General features: G+C 41.0%; 1 protein-coding gene across 11 annotated transcripts in view; it reads right to left on the bottom strand.

Annotated features, from left to right (window-relative positions):
* Positions 1 to 9,023, bottom strand: part of HEATR5A (HEAT repeat containing 5A) — a 106,251-nt gene extending 97,228 nt beyond the window's left edge. For 6 of the 11 annotated variants that reach the window (XM_029951284.1, XM_029951287.1, XM_029951290.1 and 3 more), the window contains exon 1: positions 8,845 to 9,020. The gene's annotated coding sequence lies outside the window, so the exon portion shown is untranslated. Of the gene's footprint in view, positions 1 to 8,741 lie in introns of all 11 variants that reach the window. The other 5 variants (XM_029951291.1, XM_029951292.1, XM_029951293.1 and 2 more) reach the window with 3 other exon arrangements.
* Between the last annotated feature and the right edge of the window lie 227 nt (positions 9,024 to 9,250).

The following is a 9,250-nucleotide window of genomic DNA, read 5'->3' as shown; positions in this document are numbered from 1 at the left end:
CATGTGCTCCTATGCCTCAGCATTTCTGTCTCTCTTGGGTAAATCCCCAGCAATGCTATTGCTGGGTCATAAGGGAGTTCTATCGATAGTTTTTTGAGGAACCTCCACACTGTTTTCCAGAGCGGCTGCACCAGTTTACATTAATACATATGTATAAATATTGTTGACTGCTGACAGAAAGAGGAACCAGCAGGGAGCCAAATTTCCAAGGCCATGGTTTGCTAGAGTAACTTACTCCAACTCCATCTCCAAGAGAAGCTAATTGTCTTATCATGAAGGAATAATTTTCCCCATCTGAAAATGAGTTAATATCAAATTTACATAGGCAAAGAAATTTAAGCACCTTCAACAATTTTAATAACACAAAACAAAACATGTAGCGTTAACATGATTTTCTCTCTGTAGGGTTTAAAGATCTGTTTCGGTAGGGATGAGAATATATTTAAAATTATGGTTAAAATTTATGGGGAAAAAGAGTCTTCCTAATCTTTTTGGTCATTTTGTTTCTTAGAATGATTCATTATATCATTTTGAAAAAGGAAAAGAGGAAAGATCACAAATAATCAAAGACAACAACAAAGTAAGATAGGTCTGTTGGTTTGCTAGTTTTCCAGAGGATAAAAAGACCAATTTACAAAACAAACAAGCCACTGCGCAGTAAATGAAACTAATTCCAGAATGTAACAGGTGCCTTAAGTTTTGAAATATATCACACTTCAATTTCAATTGCTGTACTTCCTTCAACTTTCACTTCTCCAAAAGATACCACAACGGCTTCAACGCAGCCTCTAGTCTTTTAGTTTCTCAGTTTTATTCAAAAAGCATAAAGTAAGCCAAAAAAAATACCCTCTCCAGAATCTCCCACACTTTGGGAAACATACATAAATCTTAAAATCTAAACCTTTCTAAAATAACACAAAGCAAAACAGTAATCAGCATTACTCTAGAAAGAAGGTGGATCATTCTATCCAGACTGAAATTAAGATTCTCTTTGACCTGTGATTTTGGCTTTGCTAAATTATAGGCCACAAAACAGCAACTCACAAGTTACAGAGAGCATGCTTAAATGTTGCCAGCGGAAGGCTGCCCCTTGGTAAAGAAAAAATGAAGTCTTTTTGTTACCCTACTTTAAGTATCTCCAGGCATAGTCCTAATGTTGGTTTGCCGACACACTGAACCACTGCACTTGACTGGGTTGAAGCTAAAATGGATACTGAAGGAAATCATTTATAAGTTTAGAGTTCTTTAATCCAGTTTTACCTTCGTGATTTTTAAATCTTGTATGTATCCCATCTTTGAATCTGAAATACCTTGCTTCTATTTAAATAAGCTCTATATTTTAAAATTCAGCTTTAAAAAAAAATCACTTCCTTCAGGAAACTTTCCATGATTAATTCTCCTATTCTTATACTGCTTCCTCTCGGTATAGCAGTTTTTCCATTATATTTATGGTTCTACTAAAATATGTTTGGCTTCTCCAGCTATCACTTAGATTGCAAGATTCTTCTGGTATTTTTCCAAATCAGGATCCAAAAATCTTAACCATAATTATTAGAGTAGTAGCATTATGGATAATGTTCTCTACCTCCAAATTTTTTAGAAATTTTAAAACTTTTAAAATAAAATTCTTAAAAACTAATAAATAAACTAAATTTCTGTTAGGTTCCTAACTTTTAAAATTCGCAATACTATTTGTTAGCATCATCTTGGTAATGTCACAAATGAGGAGGACACAGGTATATGCCTGCTGTTGTAGTTCCTGGCTGCCTTTCATCTTCCTAATGAAAGATGTGACTCTCAAGTCACAAAATGGCAATGATAGTTACTACTCACTAAGCTAGCAACTTTTTAAGTGCTTAACTCATACCATCTCTCATCAACACAAAGAAGAAAGCAAGGATGGTATTATTGGTCCCCATTTTATGGATAAGAAAACTATTAAGATGTCAGTAAATAACAGAACTGAGAGAATAAACCCAGGTCTCTTTGGCAACAAGCTCATTCTTTGTCCTGAATGCGAGGAGGCGTTTCCACGGGGGGAGAAAGGAAAACCAGCATTTTTATACTAAGATGTAAGGAACAAAATGTACAGAACAAATGGCACAGGGAAGGGGCGAGATCATTACTTTACATTTGGACTCCTCCACCTATTTCCCCCTACATCTTTCAGTAAATCACAAGATTATTTTCACCTCCTATTTCCTCCAAGAATAAGAGGTCCAAAAGGGTTAAAAGGTTTAAGGCTTAAAAAAGGGAGGGTTGGGAAAATAGCAAGTCGGGGGGATATAGGAGGAGACAGGCAAAATTAAAGGCAGCTAAGCATGTCACAAGAGCAGACCTATAATAATGCAGACAGTGGTTCATGACTCTAACTGCTTAAAAAAAAATACCAAACCTGGGAGTCTGGGTGGCTCAGTCAGCAAAGCATCTGACTCTTGATTTCAGCTCAGGTCATGATCTCACAGCTGGTGACTTTGAGCCCCACCTTTGGGTTCTGTGTTGACAGTGTGGAGCCTGCTTAGGATCCTCTCTCTCCCTGTCCCTCTGTCTCTCCCATGCTCATGCTCTTTCTCAAAAATAAGTAAATAAACTTAAACAAAAACAAAATCCAGCCTAAAACAAATGAATCAGAATCTCTAAAGGCTGGGATGCTGTAATAAATGGATTTTTCATTTAACTACCAGCATAAAATATCTACTAGCACTATTAATTTACAGATAAGAATACTGAGGCTAGATTATAAGATGGAGGATTTTATTTATTTTCTTTAAATTTTCTTGAGGTTTAGTCAATTTTTAAAGACAGACCAGGGGAACAGCAGAGAGGGAGACACAGCATCTGAAGCAAGCTCCAGGCTCTCAGCTGTCAGCACAGAGCTCAACATGGGGCTCAAAGCCACAACTGCAAGAATATGAGCTGGGCTGAAGTTGGACACTCAACTGACTGAGCCCAGTCAAGATGGCTCAGTCAAGATCTTGCAACTCTTGATCTTGAGGTTATGAGTTCAAGACCCATGTTGGGGGCAGAATTTACTTAAAAAAATGATAATTATGAAAACTATAAGTATAGAAGCTTACACATTAAGAGAGGGCCCAATAGATAAAGCAATGTTTCCCAAAGTGTTCTACAGAACAGTAGTGCCAAAGAATGAGGCTAAGTGTTGTGTGTCCTGGAGGGTGGTGGGGAGGGGGTGGGCCCAAAAACCAAATACTTTTGGGAAATGCCACATTGGCAGTTTTCTTTCCTACAGGAGATCTCCATAATATGGTAATGTGTACTATATACTGCCAAGAGGGCATATATGCATAGCATTTGATATTTTAATTACAGATCTCTCCCTAGGCTACCCCTTTTCTCATTTTTTGGCCCCAGCTGGGAATGCTGTGAAACTAGTGTTCTATAGAACACAACCTTTGAAACACTAATCATTAAATACTATAAACCAAGAAATTTAAATATTCCTTTGTGTTCATACTATGATAGCATTTATATTAGAAGACTATATAACAAGTCCATGTCACACCTACTTAAAAGTGGCCATTTGTTTATTTATTTTGAGAGAGACAGATAGTGCTAGCTGGGTAGGGGCAGAAAGAGTTAGAGAATCCGAAGCAGGCTCTGCACCGTTACAGTAGAGCATGGTGGGGTTCCATCTCATGAGTTGTGAGATCATGAGCTGAGCTAAAATAAAGAGTCAACCCACTGAACCACTCAGGCGCCCCAAAAGTGGCCATTTCTGATTAATATTTTGGATTAAATTAACTAACATTAAATACCCTAAATATAAAAAGACTCTTCTCTTAACTACTCCTGGATTATGAATAAAGGAAGAAAAGATACTTTTAGTTAACCTAGTATATCAGTTCACATAAAAATTTGTTACTCTTACGTATAATTAAATTTAATATCACACTCCTTTCAAGCTAAAAATGGCTTGCTGCACCATGAATTTAATTTTTTTTTGAATTCTGAATATAAATTCTCATAACAACTTAATTCATGTTTCTTGTCATATCACAAAAAGGCTAACTTGTAACATGCCCATTCAGAGCACTAATATCTTATTTTAATATATAATGAAAATACATCAAGTGTAGCAAGATTCCAAGAGTGTTTCCTGCAAACCTGCTAGGAATGGGGAGAATGCTGCTTATCACTGCGTACTACAGGCCAACTGGAATGGCAGATACATGCAGCTCCAAGAACCAACAGAGGACACATCCTCTGAGATAGAGAAGTTAGGATGACAGAGGAAGGAAACAGCAGTTACAGGGAATGTATAAACAGGCATAAGGGGTGCACGAGTGGGGATGCGGCGTACTTTGCCTTCCTCCCCTTCTGTTTTCCAGAAGTGCTCCAGATTACTACTATTCGGGCTGAGAACAATAACAGAACTGAATTCTGAGGGAGCCTGCCATTGGGAGTCCTACTGAAGAAGTACTATTACTGGCTCTGGCAACTCTCCTTCCAGATTACAAAAGAGAAACCCCTAAAGGATAAAGGAAGTGTGTGGGGGAGGGAGGGCAAACTAAGCAGGAGGAACCAACTCTAAGACAGTCATCAGAAAAGGAACTAACATTTTTTGACAATTTACTTACTAGAAAATTTTAATCTTCGTAACACTGAAACTTATATATTATTATCCTCATTTTACAGATGATGGTAACAAGAAATGTGTCCGAGGTCAAGATGTTACTTAAGTGGAATAAGATAATGCCACACCTGTCTGGTTTCAATGTCCATGTTCCTTCAACTACTTCATAGAGCCTCTTCATAAAGTCTCTCTAATCACTGTTTCCGACAGTTACTGCCATACCTACTGAAGCATCTAATCATTATAGGTTTGTTACTTTTTTATCACTTCATTCTCCTGTCTTCAATACTTTGAGGCTTTATGTTAAAGTGTGAGTTCTAGAGATATCAACTTTAAAGGGCTCTTCTCATCTAGACATTAAATCAGTAATTACTAACAGTGTTAGTTTAGTCTTTGGATATTCTTCACAATTTTTATTACTCTTTGTTCCACAAACCAACTCTTCCATCTACCCTTGGGAAGACAGATTCCATTCTGGATATTGAGGAGTGCCAGATGGTAGATTTTAAGATACAAAATTTATTCTTTTCGTATCTCCCACCTCACTCCTCTGAAAGTAACTACCTAAACAATCTCACTACTTGGGACCTCACTAACACTCCAGTAACAAGAAAACAAAGTTGTGGGTGTGGGTGTGTGTTTTAATTAATTGTTTCAAAGATCATGAACTTTACTGACTGAAGTCTCTTGGTCTCTCACAGCTTATTCATTTTAGTTGAGACATAATTAATGATCTAGTTATCTGGATTCTAGCTAGGATGGAATAGAGCACCATATTAAAAGTGAAGAAGCAAAGTCATGGAGATTAGTTAGAAGTCAAAACACACTGCTAACAGCGATGGAAGTGACCAAAATACTATTTGACAAAGTACCGACATTTTAAAAAAGTAAGGCAGCAGGAGACTCCTAAGTACAAAAGCAAAGTGTGTGCAAGATGCCATTATTCCTCCCAATTCAGTTGAGGCCAGGAATCCTTGACCAATTTTCCAAATAACTCTATCTTTGTATTTGTTGCTCATGCAATCTATCACCTAAGACTTCTTGGGTATAGCCATTAGACCCTGCTTGCCTTAGAGCCCCCCATACCCCCTTTTCCCCCTTCAAACTGTGGATCTTACATCAAAGTCAGCATTCACAGTCACCCCTAATCCACTATCTTGGCTTTTCCTCATGGCTCCCACTTCTAATTCACAACATAGCCTATAGAACACCCAGCTATAACTGAGCTACATTTCAGACCTTCTTGGCGTCCTACTGGAGGGATTTTATTGGCAGATACTGCTTCTTACCCCATGCCAGATGCCCAGTAAGCTCTTAACTTTGCAAGTACAGCTCCCTGGAACAACTCCATTATTACTCTCCTTCTGACTGCTATCCTCAGGGCCCCACCCAAGTAATAGAGTGAACATACCAACCATTACCTCCACCAACCACTAACTCCCCAAGACAGTCTGGGGCAGCACTCTATCAATCAAACTCATTGATACTTCTGTAGCAAAAGACAAAACATACTCACATAGGGTAGGGTTAAATAATGACTATAAACAGCTTCTTATCAGTTCATGGTGTATTTTGCTGCCAATTGGGTTAAGAAAAAAACCTTTCCAGAGCCTTTTGGACACTGGAATTAGGATTAAGGGATTTCACACATGTATGTTTTCATTCCTTTTTTCTTTTCTTTTCAGATCTCCTCTCAAAATATTTAAAATAATTTTTTCTGGTGTTTCATAGGTATTTTCAACTTTTTGATAACTTTACTTACATAAAAATGTAGTGAATGAGGAATATTTTGCATACATACACAAAAACATGCATATATTCATCATATAGATACCTACAAACACAATAGAAAAGGATATAATAGATACTGTTGGATATTTACCCAAGGAGAAGCATTATCTGGGCAATAAATACATATAAGTTACTGAAACTAAGTTGGTGAAAGTGTATCCTGAGCTTTAAATATTTAGAATTATCACCCTGTGGAAGTTTTCCCTCCTCCCTGTCACATATGTGGCTCCAATTTCTTAGGCAGGAAACATTAATATAGGGTGATAATAGGGCTATATTATGCTACTTTTCTAGAAATAATTCTTCTGTTAATATTTTTAAAAAAGAGGAGTACCTGGGTGGCTCAGTTGGTTGAGTGTTCGACTTTGGCTCAGGTCATGATCTCACAGTTCATGGGTTCGAGCCCCATGTCGGGCTCTGTGCTGACAGCTGGCTCGGAGCCTGGAGCCTGCTTCAGATCCTGTGACACCTTCTCTCTCTGACCCTCCCCTGCTCACGCTGCCTCTCTCTCTCTCAAAAATAAATAAGAACATTAAAAAAATTTTTTTTAATTTTAAAAAAAGGGGTGAGGGGACCCCTAGCTGGCTCAGTGGGTGGAGCATGTGACTCTTGATTTGGGATTTTAAATTTGAGCTCCACATATAGAGATTACTTAAAAATAAAATCTTAAAAAAAAAAAAGCCAAGAATTCATGATTCAGGATACATAACTCCTAAAAAGTGTGTTTTGTTTGTTTGTTTGTTTGAATGCAGAGGTCATTAAACCAGTTTTCCAGGATTCAGAACAAAAGAATTTTACAATGATAAGAGGCCTAAACAAATCCATTTTAATCTTTATTCTAGTCAAAAGATAATTAAGAAAGGCTCATATAAGTTATAAATGGCCTCAATCCCCTTTCTGAAATAAAAAGGATTACTGAATAGAAGACAATTTCTTAAAAAATAAGTACTTAAATTTTTTCCTTTGAGGATCTATTATTTGCAAAATTTTAAAAAATGTTAAGGTACTCTGACGTATGTATTTTCTGTCACTGAAGTCAGATGCAGTGATACATAAAGAGAAAGGAAGAGAAAAGTGACCTAAGACCCACAAGTAATAGTATAGAAGATTAAATCCAGGTATCCTGTCAGGTTGAAGTCTATTCCTGTATTACAGGACTATAATATACAAACTATACAAAATAACTGCATCTAAGACAAATCCAACATCCAGTACTTTTCCCAAATGTCACTGTGCCTTTGGTATAAACCATGCCCGCTTCCCCATTTTAGTAAAGAAAATCGATGGCATTAAAATGTAAGACAAGTCTCAGCTTCATGGCTGATCTAAAATCACTTTGTCAAAAACACACTTTCTAAAATATCTGGAAAATGAAACAAGATAATTCTTCTCTCCCCACCCATCTAACGCTTAGCTCTAAGAAGATTCCTGCTTTCCTTACGCTTTCACCTCGCTTGCTTATTCTTCCCCAAAAGTTCTGAACAGTGTTTGTGGGCACATTCCCCGCCCCTCCCCTTTCAGCGTCTCCTCCAGGCTGTGAGTTTCCGCAGGGTGCCAAGCCTACACATAAAAGGTGCTGAATATTTGAATAAATGAACGCACACAAAAATAAGGCAAAATTATGACCTTTAATGAAAGAGCTCCAATCACTGGACTCCTATCATTGGACTTGACAGTTACGAAAATCATCTTAACAGCCAGAGGTGTACATTTATCGTGATTAGTCAGTACCGTAAAGCACTTCAAAAAGTTTCTGAACACTTCGTAATCGCTTGAAATGACGTTTAGCTGGCCGAAGAGTACGATCAGAAGAAACGTCTTCTCACACGAAGCCAATGCTACCCCAGCAAAGACATTCTTTCCTCGCGAGAAGGACTGGAACTAGTTCTCGCGTGGAAGGGCATGTCCATTCCCTCTCCACCGCGCTCTGGAAACCCGCCTTGAGGGTGAGGCGCGGGCGCTCGGAGGACCGCGCCCGAAGCCCTGCTTGGGGCCCCGCTGCGGACCGACCAGGGGCGCACCGGGCGCCACTTGGGCGGGTCCGGCCCGGCGGACCCCGACCTTCCGACCGTCCCCGCACGCCCGGAATCTCGGACTCCCGCCGGCGGGCAGAGTCCACGCCTACCTGTTGTGCTCGGGTAAAAACCAGACTTCCCCGGAGCCCGGGGAGAGGGCGGACTGCAGTGGCCATTCGGCCGTCCTGGCGTCCCACTTCGGTCCCTCCTCGGACGGCTCCGGCCCCTTCGACCACGACGCCGAATCCCCCCACCCATGCCCACACCCCGGGTCCCAGCTTCCGCCACCACTTCGCAACCCTGACCACCCCTGGGACCCCCCCACAAGCCACTCTACTCACTGTGCAGGCCGGGGTGTGATATCCCTCCTAGCGGGCAGGCAGCCCGGGCACCGCCCCCCTCGCGCCCGCAGCGCCTCCACTAGCAGGATCCTGGAGAGCTCACCTTCTGGAGTCCCCCACGGCTCAGCGCCCGTCCCAGTCCTGCCACGTTACCGGCTCCACCGCACAGCAGGGTCGCGCCGGGACTTGCCAGCGGCGGCGACTGCGAGGCAGTGCGGCGGGAGGGGCGCGCGCGGGGCGGAGCCGGAAAGCTCGGAGCCGCGAGCGCGGCCGGAGCCTGCGGTTGGGAACGCGCCCTGCGCCTCGCCGCCAGTCCTAGGCTGTCAGCCGACGGCCGAGCCATCGAGCGCCCACTTTGGCAGGCGTGACTGCTCCACCACCGAAAGAGCGATGGGTGCTACCCAAGTTGAGGCCAGGCAGTGGCATTGTATTTGGGAGATTATGGCCACAACTATTTTTGTCTGTTGTTATCGCCAGCCAGACTCCATAGGGGTGGCATTGGGGCATCT

This window comes from Suricata suricatta, chromosome 9 (genome assembly GCF_006229205.1).
Source record: "Suricata suricatta isolate VVHF042 chromosome 9, meerkat_22Aug2017_6uvM2_HiC, whole genome shotgun sequence".
NCBI lineage: Eukaryota > Metazoa > Chordata > Mammalia > Carnivora > Herpestidae > Suricata > Suricata suricatta.
This window is presented reverse-complemented; position numbering and strand designations above follow the sequence as displayed.